This window comes from Ascaphus truei, chromosome 21 (genome assembly GCF_040206685.1).
Source record: "Ascaphus truei isolate aAscTru1 chromosome 21, aAscTru1.hap1, whole genome shotgun sequence".
Lineage (NCBI taxonomy): Eukaryota > Metazoa > Chordata > Amphibia > Anura > Ascaphidae > Ascaphus > Ascaphus truei.
Genome location: NC_134503.1, coordinates 21,558,778 through 21,582,221, shown reverse-complemented (window position 1 = coordinate 21,582,221; position 23,444 = coordinate 21,558,778). Strand labels below are relative to the sequence as shown.

Below are 23,444 nucleotides of genomic sequence, written 5' to 3'. Positions count from 1 at the left end.
GTTTTGGCTCCAAGTGATGTGGGCAGGGATGCTATCCAGACCTCTGGTTAGGAGCCAAAACCCACAGGGAACTTTAAATGTGGAAATTGTTCTGTGTGTAGTTACATTCATCCTGTGAAAAAGACATTTCAATCAAGAAGTGTGGCCTACAATATGTGGGATGCACAAAACGCAGTCTGAAACTTCGCATCCAGGAACACATCAGAAATATTAAGAATGCCTTACAAACACATAGTGTGAGTCGTCACTTTGCTACACATCATAATAGTGATCCCTCATCCTTAACGTTTAAAGGGATTAAACAAGTTAAACGTAGTAGAAGAGGAGGGGATAGAATCAAAGATATCTCCATACAGGAGACATTCTGGATCCAGCAACTGGGTACCTTGGGACCGAAAGGTCTCAATGAGAATATAGATATTTGGTGCCTGTATGCCTAAACATGAGTTAATGTCCATCTTGTGTTTTGTCTTCATTTATATCCTATAACTGAGGTTAGCATGTACTAGAATATGCTGACCTTATATGAACTGAAATATCGTTTTTTTTACTAACTGTTTGTGACGATGGAGAGGATTTGGCCCGGGATTAACGGGGTTACCCCCCAATTGGCCACCCTTTAACCTCGCCAGGGAGACAAGGGGTTAACCGGGCTGAGGCCCAGAAATGTGATTTAACCCTTGTTATAACACGAAAATGCTTATTCCCCTGTTCCCCCATGTTTTATTGTTTCTGGATCAGTGTCTGCATACCACACACACTGGGACTTAAGGGGTTAATAAGCTACAGTTTAAGAAAATACCACTGTATTGTGTCTTTTCAGGAAATCTGGACTTCAAAAGGCTTAATTGAAGTTGAATGTGAAAAGCAGAAGGTTTTTTTTAGTGTACAGTATGTTAATACCTGTTTGCAGGAAGCTAGAGTGGGGGTGAGCATTATAACTCACACTTACAAAGGCCTCTGATTCAGGAGGTCTGGGCCTTAAGTGTGACACATAGCACCAGTGACCAATAGGTAACTGCCCTAATTGTTTATGCGGGAGGCAGGAACCAAGAAACGGAGTGTTTGTTCTTCACATTTACAAGGGAAGCCAAAAGCCTGCTTCAAAGGGTTTATTGATGGGGGCAAGGGTGGGGCTACCCCAAGCAGGAAATCAGAATGAGTGACCTTATTAAATATAAGAATATTATGAGATGTCCTTGGCTGAACATGCTAAGAGTTACCTATGTGTATTCGTGACACCAAGCCCACCCTGGGCAGCTACTAAAGGCCAGATATTAATATCTCTCTTAATGTTAATATTACACTGTAATGTTTGGTCTCTCTGGAAGCGTCATGTGTGACGGAATGTATTAATATGTCTCACCTGCCTGTACGTTATACTGAACTGCAGTTATGAAGTGATTTGCAGTAAATATGAAATTTTGGTTGAGTTCTGAGAAACTGCAAACCCCCTGCTATGGTAATAAGCAGGAAGGCTAGAATTTACATAGCCTGGTCATCAACGGCTAAATTGCTAATTGTTTATGCTTGGCCCAAGTGACCAAAGGAACTGACCAGTTTAAGTGTGACATTTCACACGAAACAATGGAAGTCCAAACTCAGCTTCAAAAGCTTCAAAGGGACTTTTGCTAGACGGCTCGGCGCCGCAACTGGGAAAGAAGGGTTAAAATGATATATAAGTCAGAGCCACCCTTTTACCCATGTTCTTCATGTCTGCATGTCATCAGGCCTGTGTCTTTATGCAAGGTCTTGGGATGATGCAGGTATTGCTGTATGACCTGCCTGTCTTGCTGTGATGTCAGCTGAAATATGGAAGAAATGGCCCAGTCTGTAATCCTGATGGCTTTCTTGTCATAATCTTTAAGTAAGTGTCTATATTTTGCTGTTATTTGTACATTATTGTGTGTTCACCTTTATCAAGGAATAAATTATATTTTATCATATCTAAGTCTCGTCCCAGTTCAAACCCAGGTATATATATATATATATATATTTTTGGTGTAAATTACAGCCTGTCATAAGCTACCGTGACACTGTTGTTTGTTCTATTTCAGAGCTCCTACCTGTATTTGATTAAAAATTGTAATTTTGTAATTTTATATCTTGTTGTTTTAATAATTTGCGATATTTTTTATGCTTATATGTATAAATGCCATGTATGATCAGTATGTGAGTGGTTAAGTGGAATTCACCACAACTAGCCATCAGTGATGTCAGCACCATCTGGGTTACTGCTCAGGTGTGTGGATAAGCTGATCATGATGTGATTGGTGGTGGGTGGTCACACAGAACCAATCAAATATGACTGCTGGGGTATATATACTCCTCTGCTTAAACCAATTGTTATCCCTGAAGAAGTAGATTGTGCTACGAAACGCGTAGGATAGATGGTTAACGAGTAACTCCAATATCAGTCTAGATATCTCTAGCCCTAGTTTGAGTCTCTCTGTTTCCGCTATACGTGTATTACACGCCTTCTGATTGCCAGGACTCGTGACGAAGCTATCGGCTTCGCGACCGCCCTTGCTATACGGCGTGTCGCAAAGTGCCGTAAAGCGACGTGGAGGAACAGTGCTGCAAGCCGGACGGCGCCTACTCCAGCTCCGTTATCCTAACCGATCTCTGTAATCATCGGTCACCTGACGGAGGATCAGCAGACGCCAGAGGAAAATCCCCTGATGCTGGAATAGAAACGAACCTACAGACTTGATACTCCTGTCTGGCGGTGCAGCTGTTCTTGTGAGCGGTGTGATTTCGAGTTCCCCTGATGCTGGTGACGTGCGGTGCTGGGTAACATATGCCAGAGTGCATGAAATGCCTTCCTGAATCTGATCAGTAGATTCAGATGGTTATGGCGGATGCAACAAGACTAAGTATGATCGTCGTAATCCTAAATTTGAAGGACAAATAAAGATCTGTCCTTGGAACCTCTTACCCATGCAGTGTGTGGTCTTGTTACATGCCACACTGTGACGCGATTACAGATCATTAACTCTTAGGGCCTTATTCTGTAAGCGTTGACAAGGCACTTATCGACCACTTATCGGCCAAAATGCCTACTCGTATTCAGTAAGCCTCGATAAGTGGCCAATAACGGCCTCTATCGCCGCAAAATCTTATGACCAAAATAAAATCGCAGATCAGCCACTTATCGACCATTTTCGACCATTTTCGGAATGATCATAAAAATTTTGGCAGATTAGTGGGGAGATGCGTAGATGAGCTGCGATAAATCCAAGATGGCCGGCGTCACATGGTATTTCAGCCAATCAGAGTGTGGAATTGGTTCCCACGATCTGATTGGCTGAAATACCATGTGATGCCGGCTTCGTGACGTCATGTTAAAGGCAAATGAAGCACAGCCATTCTGATGGGCTGGCATCATTCCCTTTAAGTGACGTCATTAAAAAAAAAATTTAAGTCGGCATATGGTTTTAACAGCCAATCAGGTGGCTGTTAATCATTTTGAGGCTAAATGTGACGTCACAAGCCCTATTTAAGGCCGCGACGCCTCATTTAAGCCCAAGAAGACTATTCTCTCACAAAGAAGCATTTAAAAAGTAAAAACAAGGTATACAGATCACTGTATAAATACAATAATATGATGTGTTATCTGCATTGGATAAAATGTATAGAATTATGTTTCCAAATAAGTGTTACTGATGGATAACGTAAATATTTAAAGCAGCAATACCCACTACTGAATCACCTTCCCTATTCGGTAAATCCCTTCATGGAAAAGTATCTGTATTCTCTCGCTCTCTCGCTCTCTCGCTCTCTCGCTCTCTCGCTCTCTCGCTCTCTCGCTCTCTCGCTCTCTCGCTCTCTCGCTCTCTCGCTCTCTCGCTCTCTCGCTCTCTCGCTCTCTCGCTCCGTTTCTGTTTTAAGGATAGTACTCTTCAAGTTCAACAATAATGAACGAAGGCTGCACGGTAATGCTAAAGTTACCTTTTCCAAGCTTGGAACAGAATTTGTATTGCCATTCTGTGCTCTTACATGCATACTCAGTGTTGCAACATATGTTTAAAGTTAGCAAGGATACATGACAATTTGAAAATGTTCAGCAGGTACCGTAGCGGCCATGGAAGAATTACTAGGTTGCTATACTTATTACCCAGTATAATGCCTGTAGTGCCACATCGAAAGTCATCCCGTTTTTAATAGGATTTTTCTCTGGTCTTATAAATTCCATCCAAAAATTCTAAAACTGTGCATTTCCCATTCAAAAGTAATCAGCAAGAAGGGAAAAGAAAATGGAAACGCCCAACGTGGGGCTCGAACCCACGACCCTGAGATTAAGAGTCTCATGCTCTACCGACTGAGCTAGCCGGGCAACTTTTTGAACAGTTTTATCCGTCACCTTCGCACAATCTCATCTCTCCTTTTTTTGCATACTTATGGATGGTGCAGAGGAATCCAAGCATTGAATCATCTCACAAAGAAGCATTTAAAAAGTAAACAAGAAGGTATACAGATCACTGTATAAATAACCCAGTATAATGCCTGTAGTGCCACATTCAAAGTCATCCCGTTATTGCCTTATCTCCTTGTTTCTTCCTTGGTGAGCTTGACTCGTTCTATATGATTATCCATGGTTCCCAGATTTTATAAAAAGCTATCGTTTTTTGCTTAAGGTGCGCAGTTAGCTTCTCCATAAGCATTACTTCATTTATCCTGTTTTTTAGCTTAGTCATGGAGGGTGGGGTCACTTTCTTCCAGGAGGCCGCAACCTCCCATCTCGCCGCTGTGAGGATGAAGGAGACCAATTTCCTCACTGGACGGTCAATTTTTTCCATTGGCCTAGCCAGTAGGTAGGTCAGTGGATCAATAGGTAGGTCGAGGCTAGTAACCTCTTTTAATAGAATTTGGACCCTTTCCCAATACTTCTTAATTTCTGGACATGTCCACCAGATGTGAGCCATGTCACCCTTTTGTCCACAGACTCTCAAACATAAGCCAGAAGCCAGAGGGTAGATTTTTTTTAGTCTCACTGGAGTGAGGTACCAGTAGAACATTATTTTGTAAATGTTTTCTTTGGTTGTGGTGCATATGGAAGTTCCTGAGGCTACTTCCCAAATGTCTTCCCAGTCCTCTCTGTTGATATCTATATTCAGGTCCGCGGCCCATTTTTGCATGTAGTCATGAGTCGGAGGATCCGCTGATGTTTTCAATTCTGTATAAATCTTTGATATTAGCCCTTTTTGTAGTACTTGGATGGGAGTCATCCCGTTTTTAATAGGATTTTTCCATCCAAAAATTCTAAAACTGCGCATTTCCCATTCAAAAGTAATCAGCAAGAAGGGAAAATAAAATGGAAACGCCCAACGTGGGGCTCGAACCCACGACCATGAGCTAAAGTGACGTCATCACACTGACGGTCACGAGGGTGCGAATGGAGCTAGCCGGCAGCCCCCAACATTGGGTGAGTTGTTACTTGCGCTGAACACATAGTTACACTCACTGGCTACTAATCACCCTGCCGTTTTTGTTGCAGCTATCAGGTCGTATTGCCTTTGCATGTATCACTGTCGCTGTACACTAGCCCCTGAACACCTGTCTGTTTGCTCCCATTGAGAGATGCATTATGCACAAATGGGTCTCCAGTTAAGGGGCTTTATTTAGATCACAGCAGTATTTATTCCGGTTTGGGCTGCAGCAGTGTTAACTATTAAGTGTGATCAGTGCTTTTCATTGGTATCTTACCTACCTTTAACTTACTATTCTGCTATTTAAGTTAGGTGAAGTTATTGTGCAGGGTCAATTTATCTGGAACTTACCTCATTTAGATATTTTGTATGGATATGAATTAGATTATATCAAAGTCCAATTTATCCCTGTCATCACCTGACTGCTCCTTGTTTGCCCAGTAGGGTTTTTTTTTAGTTTATCATATTTGTAATTTTATGCATTTCGCCGGGTTTTATTTTGTATTGAAATTGTCATTTTCTGTTTGTTTACCATAGAGTAGACTTTTGGTTCTAATTTCTATTGGTCTATATTATTTGTATTTACCATTGGTGCCAGTTAAATCAACTGGCACTTTGAGTTACACATTATACTAAGGTATGAGTGCAGCTGTGAGGGACTTTTGTGACCTTTCTTGGTCACTCTGTGTATTTTTGTGGTTCATTTTCCCTCTGCACCTCCTTTGTCCTTTCAAGTGAGGAGAGCAAGGTTTTTCTCTGTGTTTGCTGCTATACTTATTACCCAGTATAATGCCTGTAGTGCCACATCCAAAGTCATCCTGTTTTTAATAGGATTTTTCCCTGGTCTTATAAATTCCATCCAAAAATTCTAAAACTGTGCATTTCCCATTCAAAAGTAATCAGCAAGAAGGGAAAAGAAAATGGAAACGCCCAACATGGGGCTCGAACCCACGACCCTGAGATTAAGAGTCTCATGCTCTACCAACTGAGCTGGCCGGGCAACTTTTTGAGCAATTTTATCTGTCACCTATGCACAATTTACACATTTATTAACATTACACAATTTTGTGTGCTTGGACATTTTCTTGTCTATCCACTATAAGACAGTTGGCATTTATAACATCTGTTCCTAGAAGCGTTAGTTCTAAAGCCAGCTGAACCCACATATCCCAAAAGATCACACCTCTCTCAAACATCAATTGTACTTGCGAGGCTTGTTTGGGCTCCATTGAAACTAATCAATGAAGGAGAAGGCGCATCTTCAGAGACACATATATCCTTTACAGTCAATGAAGCAGCCGCTCCTGTATTTATTAGTATATCCACTTGAAACACCTCCACCGTCCCTTGCACATAGGGCTGACCAACCATGATGGGATTAATTTTGGCAAGGGAGACCAAGGATGTGGGAGGTTAGGGTACATCCTTGGGACACATTTCCTCTTTGTCCCCCTCTTCCCTGCTAACCTGCTCTTCCAGTTCTTCTTCAGAAGTCATCTTTTTGCTCTGTAGAAAAGCAATAGGTATAAACCCCAAGGGTTCACCTGACTCCTGTTGCTCAGAGATGGAAAAAAAAGTCCAACTTCTCTCTTCCTATCACACTCTGTACTAGTAGCATCAATCTCTCATTTGCATTAGGGTATCTGGAATCATCATCCTCAGTTTTAGACGACATACAATGTATGTACAGTATACAATGTAATATCAACCACTTTTCCTCTCACTCATTCACTAACTTGTGAGGGTAACCACATGAGGAGTTGTGACGGTTCAGGGGATTCCTTCCTCTCCATGTGTCCCCGTCACCGCGCTTTCCCCTGCCTCTGATCTTTCCCCCTTGCCTCCTCGCTCTGCTCTCCCTTCCTCCTCCCGCACCCGTCCCTCTGCGGCATACCCTGACGCACTCCCAGCTGCCGCACACGTTCCCCGCAGGGCGCGCACATCTTCCCAAACACCCGATCCCCTCCGCGGCACTCTCTGCTCGCGGCGTCCCTCTGTCTCCCCTCCGGTCTCAATACCTTCTGCAGTCACTCCTCCGGTTCTCTCTCCTCCCTCGGCGAGCGCCCCTGCAGCGCGATGCTCTGCACGCTTTCTGACGCAGCCTGTGCGCGCGCACCCCAACCTTACAGAGGGCGCGCGCACACGCTCCTCTTGTAAACCTCCCCAGACCTCTGGCTCCACCCCCCATGCTGTACAGGCCATCTCCCTCTCTGATTTACCTGTCTCCTCCCTCTCTCCTCACCTATCCCTGTGCTTCTCACTCTACCCTCTACTCCTCCTCTCTCTCCCATTGGTGTTCCCTCCTTTATAACCCCTGTCTGTCCTCTCACTCATTGCTCTGCATAGCTTCTTGTGACCCCTGTGTGTGCAGTCCTATGCTTGGCTCTCCTTTCTCTTTCAGCGTTTGTTCCTGTTCCTGCTTACCTTTGGATCTCCCTGGCTTGAACTCTGCTTTGTACTGGATTACCCTGCTCTCTCCTGCCCTTGAACCCTGAATCCGGATTTGACTTCGCTGCCTTCTGTTACCCCTGGACTCTGGTTTACGGACATCACTATCCTGCTCTCTATTGCCCCATGACTCTGGCACACGGACATCACTATCCGAACTCTGAAACCCAAGGCGTTGCAAGTATACCTTAACCTTCTTTCTACAGGCGAGGCAACGCACTACCACACTCCGGGCACGCCCTCACTGCTGTGGGTGCGTGTTATAACCCTACCCACCTCAGTACTGGGGACTGGCCAGGTCTGCGGGCATACAGGCGTTACATTATGCAGAGCCCAATAAATGCAGACCCCCCTGAGGTGGGTCAAGGTGTTTCCATGGAACATTTACAATTTGTGAGCAACCAGTTGTCCACTGTTTCGCAACAACTTGCTAACCTGTCAATCCAGGAAACTCTAGTGGCTCCATCAACCCCTGTCTCTGTGACCTATGCTAATTCTGGACCACGTATACCACCTCCCAACCGGTCTGATGGGGACCCTCTCACTTGCCGCTGATTCCTAAACCAATGCGAGGTTCATTTTGAAATGTCTCCCTCTCAGTTTCCTACCGGCCGTTCTAAGGTGGCTTACATTTACGCCTTACTCACTGGTGACACCCTCGCTTGGGCTTCTCCCCTCTGGGAAAACAAAGCTGAATTAACCCAAGATTACCCTAAGTTTAGGCGTGAATTCCAACAAGTGTTTGACACTCCCGCATGCCGGGAGACGACCGCTTATTCTCTATTTAATATCTCACAGGCTCGAAGATCTGCTGCCAAGTACACAATAGAGTTCCGTACCCTCGCAGCGGAGACTCAATGGAATGACGAGGCACTTGCCGCCGCATACTGGCACGGTCTGTCTGACACCCCGAAAGATGATCTCGCAACCCACGCCCGGCCATACTCTCTGGAAGAACTGATTACTCTCAGCATACAAATGGATCAATGCACCCAGGAACGACGTCATGAGCGACACTGTTCCCGTTCTCTTTCTTCCCCGGTTGTCTCTCACAGGTCTTCTCCTTCGCCCTTCCTGGCATTGGACGCCCCGGAACCAATGCAAATCAGTAGCCAACAACCTCGGGCTGCGGAGAGAATGCGACGTCGTCAGAAGGGACTCTGTTTCTACTGTGGTTCTCCAGAACATCGCCTCCAGAACTGTTCCCTGAAGCCGGGAAACGGGAACACCCAGTAAAGGTAGAGGGGCTTCTACTGGGTACTATCTCTTCTTGCCCCTCTCTCCCTAAGGATCTACCAAAGAAATTCATGCTTCCTGTAATGCTAGCGGGTCCTGACCTTCTATTAGAAGTAAAAGCCTTCATTGACTCTGGATCTGGCGATAACTTCTTGGATCATACCTTCGCCTCTGAGAACCAAATTCCTCTGGTTAAGAGAAAAGCACCCATTGGCCTCGAAGCTATCGATGGACGTCCGCTTCAGCCAGCCTTTATCATTTCGGAGTCCATTCCTCTTACTTTGACCTTGGCCGACGGCTATAAGGAGGTAATAGTTTTTGATATTTTCAATTCTCCTACCGTTCAGTTTATTCTAGGATTGCCTTGGCTGCAGCTCCACAATCCGCGCATTAATTGGACCGGCGCCTTACCTATCCAATGGCCTTCCTCAGCCGAGCCAGTCTCTACTACTCCTCCTGCTGCTGTGCTCGCGGTGTGGACTCCGTTCCATCCAACCTGTCGATTCTTTCGACCGTGTATCACGAGTTCCTGGATGTGTTCAACAAAGTACAAGCTGAAGTACTTCCTCCTCATCGTCCCTAAGATTGTCCTATTGATTTAATTCCAGGAACCATCCTCCCGAAGTCGAAATCATATCCCTTATCAGTCCCTGAGACAGAGGCTATGACGTCTTACATCCAAGAAAATTTGGAGAAAGGATTCATCCGCAATTCCACCTCCCCCGCTGGGACAGGCTTCTTCTTTGTGAAAAAGAAGGATGGATCGCTAAGACCCTGTATCGACTTTCGCGGACTCAACAAAATCACGGTAAAAAATCGATATCCCCTTTCCCTAATCTCTGAACTGTTCAATCGTCTCCAAGGAGCCTCTATCTTCTCCAAGATCGATTTTAAGAGGGGCCTATAACCTCATTCGTATAAGGGAAGGGGACGAATGGAAAACTGCGTTTAATACGCGATCTGGACATTATGAGTATCTAGTGATGCCCTTCGGGCTATGCAATGCTCCTGCCATTTTCCAAGAGTTCATGAACAATATCTTCCGAGACGTATTGGGAACATTTGTTATCGTATACTTGGATGACATTCTCATTTTTTCTAAAGACTTAGATGAGCACATTCACCATACCAAATTGGTACTTTCTAGGCTCCGTGCCAATCACCTATACGCCAAGATGGAGAAGTGTTTGTTCCACCAAACGTCTACTGCCTTGTTAGGCTATATTATCTCTAAAACATACAGAACACCTACAAGCTCATATCGAACCCCCAAAATACCCACAACATATATATAAGCATATAAGCATATAAGTTTCACAGAGGAGTGCTACTGAGCATGGCAATATATATATTTAAAACCAGAGACATAACATAAAACACAGACAAAGCTCAGTGCACATCCAGAAAAACTTATATACGGTACAGTGCCTAAATATACATGTATAAATAACTAATAAATAAAATGGTCTTTTAGTTTAACATTTTGGCCAAATTGTTGTAAGCCCTTGAGCCAACTACACGGCAGACCACGTTTCAAGGGTCCCTACACTAATATAGATTCTTAATAACCTGTGCATTGCCAGGAAGAATGATTTATGTAGTTGGCTCAAGGGCTTACAACAATTTGGCCAAAATGTTAAACTAAAAGACCATTTTATTTATTAGTTATTTATACATGTATATTTAGGCACTGTACCGTATATAAGTTTTTCTGGATGTGCACTGAGCTTTGTCTGTGTTTTATGTTATGTCTCTGGTTTTAAATATATATTATCTCTAACCAAGGTTTTTCTATGGACCCAGAAAAACTGAAGTCCGTTCTCGACTGGCCGCTGCCAAATTCTCTCAAGGCCGTGCAGCGTTTTCTTCGCTTTGCCAATTATTACAGGAACTTAATCCGTAATTTTTCTTCCATTGCTCTGCCCATCACCGCCTTGACTAAAAAAGGTGCTGACCCCACGTCTTGGCCTCCCGAAGCCATTGACGCCTTCGAGTTTCTCAAAAAGGCCTTTGTTTCTGCACCCATCCTACGACATCCTGATACCTCACTTCCCTTCACGTTAGAAGTTGACGCCACGGATGTGGGAGCCGGTGCAGTACTCTCTCAGAGATCATCTCCCCAAGAAAAACTCCATGCCTGTGGTTTTTTTTCTCGGAAATTCTCGTCTGCCGAGAGAAATTATGATGTTGGGAATCGTGAGCTACTGGCCATTAAATTGGCTCTTCAGGAGTGGAGGCATCTTCTCGAAGGCACCAAGGAGCCTATTGCCATCCTCACTGATCATAAAAATTTACTGTATATTGAGGGGGCTCGACGATTAGGATCTCGTCAGGCCCGTTGGTCTCTTTTTTTTCCCCGTTTCAACTATACCATTTCTTATATTCCTGGTACCAAAAATATCAAAGCAGACGCTCTCTCTCACCAGTTCGCCACGGAGAACGAATCCATTGAGTCCGCTGAATCTATTCTCCCCGCCAAGTGCATAATCTCTGCCAATAATTTTGATGTGTTGGATGAAATCAACAAGGCCCAGGTTCACATTCCCAGGAGATTCAGGGTACCAGAGGGACGCTTATACGCAGCTCCACGTTTTCGCCACAAAATTTTACTTTGGGGACATTCTTCTAGATTGGCCGGTCATCCAGGCTTCAAGAGGACAGCGGATCTTATTAAACGGACCTTTTGGTGGCCTAAGATGAATAAGGACATTTTTTATTTCACCAGTGCTTGTCCGGTATGTGCCCAGAGTAAATCTGCTCATCACAAACCTTCTGGCCTTCTCATGCCTCTTCCCATTCCGGAGCAACCTTGGAAACACATCTCTATGGACTTCATTGTTGAACTTCCCAATTCTAAAGGAATGAATACCATTCTTGTGGTTGTAGACAGATTTTCTAAGCATTCACACTTCATTCCCCTCAAGGGCCTTCCTAATTCTGCTACTTTGGCAGATATTTTTTCTAAGGAAATTTTCAGATTGCACAGTGTTCCTGTTTCGATTGTTTCTGACAGAGGTTCTCAATTCATCTCTAAGTTCTGGCGTGCGTTTTCCCAGAGACTTGGGATTTCCCTTCTTTTTTCTTCTGGATATCACCCTCAGACCAATGGTCAGACAGAAAGAATGAATCAGACCTTAGAGCAGTATCTCCGAATCTCAAGATAACTGGGTGGATCTGTTACCGTGGACTGAATTTGCTATCAACTCTCTTAAAAATGAATCTACGCAAGAGTCCCCTTTCTTCATTAATTTCGGATTCCACCCTAGCAGTCTTCCCCTCTCCTCCCTCCCTTTTGGTGTGCCCGCAGCGGATTCTCATGTTTCTACTCTTCAGAACTCTTGGAGGAAGATCCTTAAGACCCTACAAACTGCCGTCTCAAGACAAAAAACAAAGGCAGATCGAAGTCGTCAACCGGGTCCCTCGTTCAAACCCGGAGACAGAGTGTGGTTGTCATCAAAAAAATATAAGGCTCAAGACCCCGTCTCCAAAGTTGTCCCCGAGATTCTTGGGTCCCTTTAAGATATTAGAGAGGATCAATCTGGTCGCATACCGTTTGGCACTTCAACCCACCATGAGGATTCCTTCTGTGTTCCATGTGTCCTTACTCAAACCATTTATCCAGAGCTCTCACTTCCCGGACCATTCCCGAAAACCCAATCCGGTGACCATTCACGGACAGCATGAATACGAAGTTCACTCCATAATTGACTCCCGTTGGTCCAGAAATAACCTACAGTTCCTCGTTCATTGGAAGGGGTATGGCCCAGAGGAGCGTTCATGGATTCCGTCACGTCACATTCACGCTCCCAAACTCCTCTGGCAATTTCATCAGAAATTTCCCCAGAAGCCATGGCAGGATCGCCCGGAGATCGATCCTCAAGGGGGGGATACTGTGACGGTTCAGGGGATTCCTTCCTCTCCATGTGTCCCCGTCACCACGCTTTCCCCTGCCTCTGATCTTTCCCCCTTGCCTCCTCGCTCTGCTCTCAATTCCTCCTCCCGAACCTGTCGCTTTGCGGCATGCCCTGACGCACTCCCAGCTGCCACGCGCGTTCCCCGCAGGGCGCGCGCATTTTCCCAAACACCCAATCTCATCTGCGGCACTCTCTGCTCACGGTGTCCCTCTGTCTCCCCTCCGGTCTCAATACCTTCTGCAGTCACTCCTTCAGTTCTCTCTCCTCCCTCGGCGGGCGCCCCTGAGGTGCGACGCTCCGCGTGCTTTCTGACGCAGTCTGTGCGCGCGCACCCCAACCTTACAGGGGGCGCGCGCACACGCTCCTCTTGTAAACCTCCCCAGACCTCTGGCTCTGCCCCCCATGCTGTACAGGCCATCTCCCTCTCTGATTTACCTGTCTCCTCCCTCTCTTTCTCACCTATCCCTGCTGCTTCTCACTCTACCCTCTACTCCTCCTCTCTCTCCCATTGGTGTTCCCTCCTTTATAACCCATGTCTGTCCTCTCACTCATTGCTCTGCATAGCTTCTTGTGACCCCTGTGTGTGCAGTCCTATGCTTGGCTCTCCTGTCTCTTTCAGCGTTTGTTCCTGTTCCTGCTTACCTTTGGATCTCCCTGGCTTGAACTCTACTTTGTACTGGATTACCCTGCTCTCTCCTGCCCTTGAACCCTGCATCCGGATTTGACTTTGCTGCCTTCTGTTACCCCTGGACTCTGGCTTACGGACATCACTATCCTGCTCTCTATTGCCCCTGGACACTGGCACACAGACATCACTATCCAAACTCTGAAACACAAGGCATTGCAAGTACCTTAACCTTCTTTCTACAGGCCCGGCAAAGCTCTACCACACGCCGGGCACACCCTCACTGCTGGGGTGCGTGTTATAACCCTACCCACCTCAGTACTGGGTGTGACGGGAGCTTTGTGACAGGCTGTAATTTACACACAAATATATATAAAAAATAATATATATTTATAACTGGGTCTGAACTGGGACGAGACTTAGATATGATAAAATATAATTTATTCCTTGATAAAGGTGAACACATCAGATATACAAATAACAGGCAAAATATAGACACTTACTTAAAATGGAAATGATGAAGCAGTCATATCTGGACTGGCAGTTCATACAGCACTCTTCATAGTCATCAAGACATCAAAGACATGAAAGACCTCTGGCATGAAGACATAGCATAGCGTTTCTCTCAGCAATCAAGATGGTATAGAACAGACAAAAGATAAAGGGTTGACCACAGATTATATACCTTTTGTGGCCCTATCCTTAACCTTAAGTACAGTGGATTGGTTTTCAAATAACTCTAGCCACTCATTAACGTGGGAACACAATTTGATACAGGCCCCCCTGCTAGCTGGTACATGCGCAGTAGCACTCTGGGGTCTCATTTCTGTAATCCCACATTTGCATCAGGAATGCCAGCCAGTCTACCAAACGGAATATCTGGCAGGAAACCCTTTGTTGTGAGGTGTGAAATGGAACACTTGAAGACTGCTCTGGTTTGAGTAATCTCCGCCCTCGTGCAAACAGTGGAGGTGACAAAATCCTTTGAAACATACTTAAGTCCTAGACATTGGGTCGCCTTTCTGGCCATATGCTACCCTGGTATGCAAAGGAGTTTCCTCTGGGTTTTACCCATACCTTGGAACACAGTATGAAAGATAAAACATAAACATATTAAAATATCCGGTTCCATTGGGTCCAGCATGTCCAAACTTCCCAGTTCTCAATGCCGGAACTGGGACACCCTATGGTCCAATTTGCGACTTGCTATGACATTCGGAACCGGAGATACACAAATACACTTAAAACCGTTTCACGTTTTAATACAAAAATCTCCGCTGTAAATTAAATCACGTTTTTTCACTAAATCCCCATTGAAAACAACGGGTTCCGCCGCCATAGACTTTCAATGGCAAACCGCCGCCGTTGGCGGCTATGGGAATCCCTGCCATACAGCACTCCCCCGCCAGTGGGGGGAGGTCTAGGAACTAGGGGCAGAAAGAATTTGATTTCTAGGTGCTCTAGAACTGTTTATTCCCACGCCACTTGTCATTGAACTTGGCTAATCAGTGATCAAAGCTCTCCTATTGAAAATGTATCCGCTTTGCGGTTAAGCAGTTTGGACGGCAGCCAACTCGTTCCTGGAAAGCTCCTTCGAGGATTTCCATTGAAGTCAATGAGCCCATTGACTTACAATGGGAAACCGCCGCTCCTCCTCTCGGACGCCATCTCCTGGTCTTCTCAGGAAACAGGACCCAAACAGCAAGATTCACCATTGAAACACATGGAGCTCAATGGAGGCCTATGGGAACCTGCAAAATGGTGCCTGAAAAGGCGGGAAAATTACACAAAGGGCTATAATCACTAAACAACTATTAACCCTTGTGCTCCCGGATGGATCCTAGTGTGTGTGTGATGCAGACACTGATATAACAATAAAACAGGGGAACAGTGGAATATACATTTTCAGGTTATGACAAGGGTTAAATCACATTTCTGGGCCTCAGCCCAGTTAACCCCTTGTCTCCCTGGTGGGGTTAGAGGGTGGCCAATTGGGGTGTAACCCCTTTAATCCCGGGCCAAATCCTCCCCATCATCACACCTCCCCTGCTCAATGGGTGCCTGGTGCCCCAGTTGCCTTCCCCAGGCACTGGGGTACCACTGGCGCCCTTGAAGCACTCAATAAGTCCTGAGGGGTTGGCCTGGCAAAATTGTCCTCCGGCATTGTCCAGTACATTGTCCTGGCCACAGTGGATTGTAAAGTCCAAATCCTGTGGAGCAGGGCTCCACCGTGGCTGCCGGGCATTCTCCTTTGCCTCCCTCTGCCCCCCACCCAGTGCCTTGTGAACCAAGTCCATGGTGAAGGGGCCACGTTGCAGACCAGGCTGCACACTGCCCAGAGACTGGCATGTTTCTGCACCTGCAGGAGACCAGCTATCCAGCACAGACCGTCGCTTTCCTGTCAACCAAGTCTGGGAAAGAGCTCTGTCACTATCCTGTAGGGACCCTACCTGCTCTGACCCTGTGCCCACCTGTAGCTGCTCTGCTATACTCCTGACTCTCCTCCCTGGCTGCCTATCTACCCACAGCCCCTCCTTTGGGAACCCAGAGGATTCTGTCAGAGGGGTCACTCCTGGCCTGTCAGAACAAGGGACCTTCTGCCTACCTAGCCCATCCCTAGTTTCTGCCAGCTGCCTAACACCCCACTGACCTCCTATCTCCCCCTGCTCCATGGTGTCTCCCTGCCTAGCCTCCCCTAGGCCCAGCACCTCAGCCTGCTGCTTACCTCCTGGCAGCCCACCTGCACTCCTCTCTCCCCTGGGCCATCCTAACCCAGACACTGGAACTACCTGAGTGCACCTACCTCCCTGACCTTGTCTCCCCCTTACCAGGGATGAGCTCAGGGGCATCTCTCCAGATGCAACCGCCTTAGCTCTTGGCTGGCAGGTACCCCTGGTGTGGCACAAGCCTGCCACTGCCCAGGATACCCCCAGCCCATAGCTAGGCTGCAACAGGGGGTTGCTGATCTGAGACACCCCCTGAGGCTCTGCCAGGGTAATGGGGAACTCTAGCTGCCATACCTGCTGCTTTCCCTCCCCGGCTACCACTAGCCTTTCTTCTCCCACTGAGAACTGATGCTGGCTACCTACCTGTAGCCTCCCCTCACTCCGCTTCTCCCAAGCTAATCCTAACCTGGATCCTAGGGCTACCTGAGTGAGGCCATCTCCCTGACACTGTCTCCCCATTACCGGGGAGGAGCTCAGGGTTGCTGGTGCAGATGCACCCACCTTAGCTCCTGGCTGGCAGGTAATATGGGGGTGGTCTAACTTTGCCACAACCCCTGGTACCTCCAGCCCAGAGCAAGGCTGCAACAGTGGGGCTCTTAACTGAGAGTCCCCTTGCTGCTCCGCCAGGGTAATGGGGAAGTCTAGCTGCCCTACAAGCTGCCCTTCCTTCCCCTCCCCTGGTACCCCTATTTCCTGCCACCCCTGTCACCCCTAGAGTGAAACCACAGGGTACAGTCATAGGAACAAATAAGTCAGGGTCAGTCTGCGACTTGGTCTGGCTTACCTCGCTGGTCCCCGCAGGGGGACTGGAGTGGCCGCTGCCGGCATCATCTGGGCCGGGAAGCAACGGGTCGCCTCCGCCGCAGCGCCCGGGGTTGGCACAGGGGAAACGATGCAGGACCGGGGTCCCAGGTCTTTGTGGAGAAACACAGCTCCGTGCAAACTTGGAAACATAACCCCCTCCCGCAATCCCTGTCCCTCCCCCCACTCGGAAAGGGCTCCTGCACTTTGCCGGAATCACGGCTCTGCTGCCGCCGCCGCTGCTATGGGCGAGCCCCGGGTAGCTGCCGCAGCAGTACCCGGCTTTGATGCAGGGTCGCCGGCGTGGATTGTGGGGCTCCGGTCATCGCTGGGAATCGCCGACTCCGTCAAACCATGTGAAACACCCACCTCCTGCACACCCCAACCCTCCCCCCAAATAAAATTGCCGCCGGCAGGATGCCGGAGTGGCGGCTTCTTCGCCGCCGCCGGTTCTCCGCCGGGATCCGGTGGATGGCCGCTGCTCTCCGCCGCTGTTGCTGATGCAGCCCATCCAGGTTCTCCAGGAGACGTCCCGAGGAGGGTTGTCGCCCCGGCTGGGTGGGAGCCATCAGAGGATGCCGCTAACTGGGTCATCTTTTCCACAGCTGGTGAGCGCTGGCCTTGAGGGGCTTCTTCGCCCGACCGCACACGGTCAGGGCACTGGGCATTATTGTGGCCCATTTGTTGGCAGTGCCACAGCGGCTGCCGGTACTTCTCCACCACCGGTGGACAAACCCCAGCAAGGGGCAATGGAGTCCAGAGCGGAGTCGCTGAGCGCCGGGCTCTGGGAGGGGGTAAGTGGGTCGGGACAACTCCAGTCCCAGGAGCTCGTTCCGCTCCGCCTGGGACCACATCCCTCCCCACGCAGACAACAGTGAAAGCTCTTCCAGGGAAAATGGGCTGGCCGCCGCAGCGGCCGTTACCTCTCCGGCTGTAAAACTCTCGGGGTCTCTGCGATCACCCGCTCCCTCCACAAGTCTCTGCCATCCCGGAGCTGGGTCCATTCCCTGCTCTCCGGGCGGTTTGATGGTTACAGCAGCTGCAGCTGTGGATCTTTGCTCAGCCTGCCGGGTTTCATGCTCACCGATTGCTGTCTCTCTCTCAGCCTTGTTGGCTGCTGGTCCCCGCGCCGACTTGATGCACTCCTCCGGTCTCGGTGCCCAGCTCCAGTCAGACGGATGGCCGGCACTTTGGTTCTGGAGGCAATGCTTCTCACAAGTAGGGGAAACAGTGAGGAGGTGCCATATCTTGTATTATATGTTGTACACTGTGTGTTCAATATCTTTAGTCCAGGAACTTGCAATTACCATCAAGTTCCCACTATATTACGTATCCCGCAGAACACTAGTAATACAGGTCCAGTTCAATCCCGCCGCTTGCCACAAGTTAATTACAAGCCTGTCACGGTGACTTTATGGCAGGCTGTAATTTACACAAAAATATATATAATATATAATATATATTTATAACTGGGTTGAACTGGGACGAGACTTAGATATGATAAAATATAATTTATTCCTTGATAAAGGTGAACACATCAGATATACAAATAACAGGCAAAATATAGACACTTACTTTAAGATTAGGACAAGAAAGCCATCAGGATACAGAATGGGCCATTTCTTCCATATTTCAACTGACATCACAGCAAGACAGGCAGGTCATGAAGACACATGCAGGACATTCAGACATGAAGCCATTTGCATGAAGACATAGCATAGCGTTTCTCTCAGCAATCAAGATGGTATAGAACAGACAAAGGATAAAGGGTTGACCACAGATTATATACCTTTTGTGGCCCTATCCTTAACCTTAAATACAGTGGATTGGTTTTCAATTAACTCTAGCCACTCATTAACGTGGGAACACAATTTGATACAGGCCCCCCTGCTAGCTGGTACATGCGCAGTAGCACTCTGGGGTCTCATTTCTGTAATCCCACATTTGCATCAGGAATGCCAGCCAGTCTACCAAACGGAATATCTGGCAGGAAACCCTTTGTTGTGAGGTGTGAAATGGAACACTTGAAGACTGCTCTGGTTTGAGTAATCTCCGCCCTCGTGCAAACAGTGGAGGTGACAAAATCCTTTGAAACATACTTAAGTCCTAGACATTGGGTCGCCTTTCTGGCCATATGCTACCCTGGTATGCAAAGGAGTTTCCTCTGGGTTTTACCCATACCTTGGAACACAGTATGAAAGATAAAACATAAACATATTAAAATATCCGGTTCCATTGGGTCCAGCATGTCCAAACTTCCCAGTTCTCAATGCCGGAACTGGGACACCCTATGGTCCAATTTGCGACTTGCTATGACATTCGGAACCGGAGATACACAAATACACTTAAAACCGTTTCACGTTTTAATACAAAAATCTCCGCTGTAAATTAAATCACGTTTTTTCACTAAATCCCCATTGAAAACAACGGGTTCCGCCGCCATAGACTTTCAATGGCAAACCGCCGCCGTTGGCGGCTATGGGAATCCCTGCCATACAGCACTCCCCCGCCAGTGGGGGGAGGTCTAGGAACTAGGGGCAGAAAGAATTTGATTTCTAGGTGCTCTAGAACTGTTTATTCCCACGCCACTTGTCATTGAACTTGGCTAATCAGTGATCAAAGCTCTCCTATTGAAAATGTATCCGCTTTGCGGTTAAGCAGTTTGGACGGCAGCCAACTCGTTCCTGGAAAGCTCCTTCGAGGATTTCCATTGAAGTCAATGAGCCCATTGACTTACAATGGGAAACCGCCGCTCCTCCTCTCGGACGCCATCTCCTGGTCTTCTCAGGAAACAGGACCCAAACAGCAAGATTCACCATTGAAACACATGGAGCTCAATGGAGGCCTATGGGAACCTGCAAAATGGTGCCTGAAAAGGCGGGAAAATTACACAAAGGGCTATAATCACTAAACAACTATTAACCCTTGTGCTCCCGGATGGATCCTAGTGTGTGTGTGATGCAGACACTGATATAACAATAAAACAGGGGAACAGTGGAATATACATTTTCAGGTTATGACAAGGGTTAAATCACATTTCTGGGCCTCAGCCCAGTTAACCCCTTGTCTCCCTGGTGGGGTTAGAGGGTGGCCAATTGGGGTGTAACCCCTTTAATCCCGGGCCAAATCCTCCCCATCATCACACCTCCCCTGCTCAATGGGTGCCTGGTGCCCCAGTTGCCTTCCCCAGGCACTGGGGTACCACTGGCGCCCTTGAAGCACTCAATAAGTCCTGAGGGGTTGGCCTGGCAAAATTGTCCTCCGGCATTGTCCAGTACATTGTCCTGGCCACAGTGGATTGTAAAGTCCAAATCCTGTGGAGCAGGGCTCCACCGTGGCTGCCGGGCATTCTCCTTTGCCTCCCTCTGCCCCCCACCCAGTGCCTTGTGAACCAAGTCCATGGTGAAGGGGCCACGTTGCAGACCAGGCTGCACACTGCCCAGAGACTGGCATGTTTCTGCACCTGCAGGAGACCAGCTATCCAGCACAGACCGTCGCTTTCCTGTCAACCAAGTCTGGGAAAGAGCTCTGTCACTATCCTGTAGGGACCCTACCTGCTCTGACCCTGTGCCCACCTGTAGCTGCTCTGCTATACTCCTGACTCTCCTCCCTGGCTGCCTATCTACCCACAGCCCCTCCTTTGGGAACCCAGAGGATTCTGTCAGAGGGGTCACTCCTGGCCTGTCAGAACAAGGGACCTTCTGCCTACCTAGCCCATCCCTAGTTTCTGCCAGCTGCCTAACACCCCACTGACCTCCTATCTCCCCCTGCTCCATGGTGTCTCCCTGCCTAGCCTCCCCTAGGCCCAGCACCTCAGCCTGCTGCTTACCTCCTGGCAGCCCACCTGCACTCCTCTCTCCCCTGGGCCATCCTAACCCAGACACTGGAACTACCTGAGTGCACCTACCTCCCTGACCTTGTCTCCCCCTTACCAGGGATGAGCTCAGGGGCATCTCTCCAGATGCAACCGCCTTAGCTCTTGGCTGGCAGGTACCCCTGGTGTGGCACAAGCCTGCCACTGCCCAGGATACCCCCAGCCCATAGCTAGGCTGCAACAGGGGGTTGCTGATCTGAGACACCCCCTGAGGCTCTGCCAGGGTAATGGGGAACTCTAGCTGCCATACCTGCTGCTTTCCCTCCCCGGCTACCACTAGCCTTTCTTCTCCCACTGAGAACTGATGCTGGCTACCTACCTGTAGCCTCCCCTCACTCCGCTTCTCCCTAGCTAATCCTAACCTGGATCCTAGGGCTACCTGAGTGAGGCCATCTCCCTGACACTGTCTCCCCATTACCGGGGAGGAGCTCAGGGTTGCTGGTGCAGATGCACCCACCTTAGCTCCTGGCTGGCAGGTAATATGGGGGTGGTCTAACTTTGCCACAACCCCTGGTACCTCCAGCCCAGAGCAAGGCTGCAACAGTGGGGCTCTTAACTGAGAGTCCCCTTGCTGCTCCGCCAGGGTAATGGGGAAGTCTAGCTGCCCTACAAGCTGCCCTTCCTTCCCCTCCCCTGGTACCCCTATTTCCTGCCACCCCTGTCACCCCTAGAGTGAAACCACAGGGTACAGTCATAGGAACAAATAAGTCAGGGTCAGTCTGCGACTTGGTCTGGCTTACCTCGCTGGTCCCCGCAGGGGGACTGGAGTGGCCGCTGCCGGCATCATCTGGGCCGGGAAGCAACGGGTCGCCTCCGCCGCAGCGCCCGGGGTTGGCACAGGGGAAACGATGCAGGACCGGGGTCCCAGGTCTTTGTGGAGAAACACAGCTCCGTGCAAACTTGGAAACATAACCCCCTCCCGCAATCCCTGTCCCTCCCCCCACTCGGAAATGGCTCCTGCACTTTGCCGGAATCACGGCTCTGCTGCCGCCGCCGCTGCTATGGGCGAGCCCCGGGTAGCTGCCGCAGCAGTACCCGGCTTTGATGCAGGGTCGCCGGCGTGGATTGTGGGGCTCCGGTCATCGCTGGGAATCGCCGACTCCGTCAAACCATGTGAAACACCCACCTCCTGCACACCCCAACCCTCCCCCCAAATAAAATTGCCGCCGGCAGGATGCCGGAGTGGCGGCTTCTTCGCCGCCGCCGGTTCTCCGCCGGGAACCCCTTTAATCCCGGGCCAAATCCTCCCCATCGTCACACCTCCCCTGCTCAATGGGTGCCTGGTGCCCCAGTTGCCTTCCCCAGGCACTGGGGTACCACTGGCGCCCTTGAAGCACTCAATAAGTCCTGAGGGGTTGGCCTGGCAAAATTGTCCTCCGGCATTGTCCAGTACATTGTCCTGGCCACAGTGGATTGTAAAGTCCAAATCCTGTGGAGCAGGGCTCCACCGTGGCTGCCGGGCATTCTCCTTTGCCTCCCTCTGCCCCCCACCCAGTGCCTTGTGAACCAAGTCCATGGTGAAGGGGCCACGTTGCAGACCAGGCTGCACACTGCCCAGAGACTGGCATGTTTCTGCACCTGCAGGAGACCAGCTATCCAGCACAGACCGTCGCTTTCCTGTCAACCAAGTCTGGGAAAGAGCTCTGTCACTATCCTGTAGGGACCCTACCTGCTCTGACCCTGTGCCCACCTGTAGCTGCTCTGCTATACTCCTGACTCTCCTCCCTGGCTGCCTATCTACCCACAGCCCCTCCTTTGGGAACCCAGGGGAATCTGTCAGAGGGGTCACTCCTGGCCAGTCAGAACAAGGGACCTTCTGCCTACCTAGCCCATCCCTAGTTTCTGCCAGCTGCCTAACACCCCACTGACCTCCTATCTCCCCCTGCTCCATGGTGTCTCCCTGCCTAGCCTCCCCTAGGCCCAGCACCTCAGCCTGCTGCTTACCTCCTGGCAGCCCACCTGCACTCCTCTCTCCCCTGGGCCATCCTAACCCAGACACTGGAACTACCTGAGTGCACCTACCTCCCTGACCTTGTCTCCCCCTTACCAGGGATGAGCTCAGGGGCATCTCTCCAGATGCAACCGCCTTAGCTCTTGGCTGGCAGGTACCCCTGGTGTGGCACAAGCCTGCCACTGCCCAGGATACCCCCAGCCCATAGCTAGGCTGCAACAGGGGGTTGCTGATCTGAGACACCCCCTGAGGCTCTGCCAGGGTAATGGGGAACTCTAGCTGCCATACCTGCTGCTTTCCCTCCCCGGCTACCACTAGCCCTTCTTCTCCCACTAAGAACTGATGCTGGCTACCTACCTGTAGCCTCCCCTCACTCCGCTTCTCCCTAGCTAATCCTAACCTGGATCCTAGGGCTACCTGAGTGAGGCCATCTCCCTGAC

The 23,444-nt window shown here is 49.0% G+C and overlaps 2 non-coding genes across 2 annotated transcripts; both read right to left on the bottom strand.

The window, feature by feature from the left end:
• Positions 1-4,263: 4,263 nt before the first annotated feature.
• TRNAK-CUU (transfer RNA lysine (anticodon CUU)) lies at positions 4,264-4,336 on the bottom strand. Its single transcript has one exon. It is a non-coding gene; the product is annotated as a tRNA-Lys (tRNA).
• A 2,020-nt stretch (positions 4,337-6,356) lies between these two features.
• On the bottom strand, positions 6,357-6,429 carry TRNAK-CUU (transfer RNA lysine (anticodon CUU)). Its single transcript has one exon. It is a non-coding gene; the product is annotated as a tRNA-Lys (tRNA).
• Between the last annotated feature and the right edge of the window lie 17,015 nt (positions 6,430-23,444).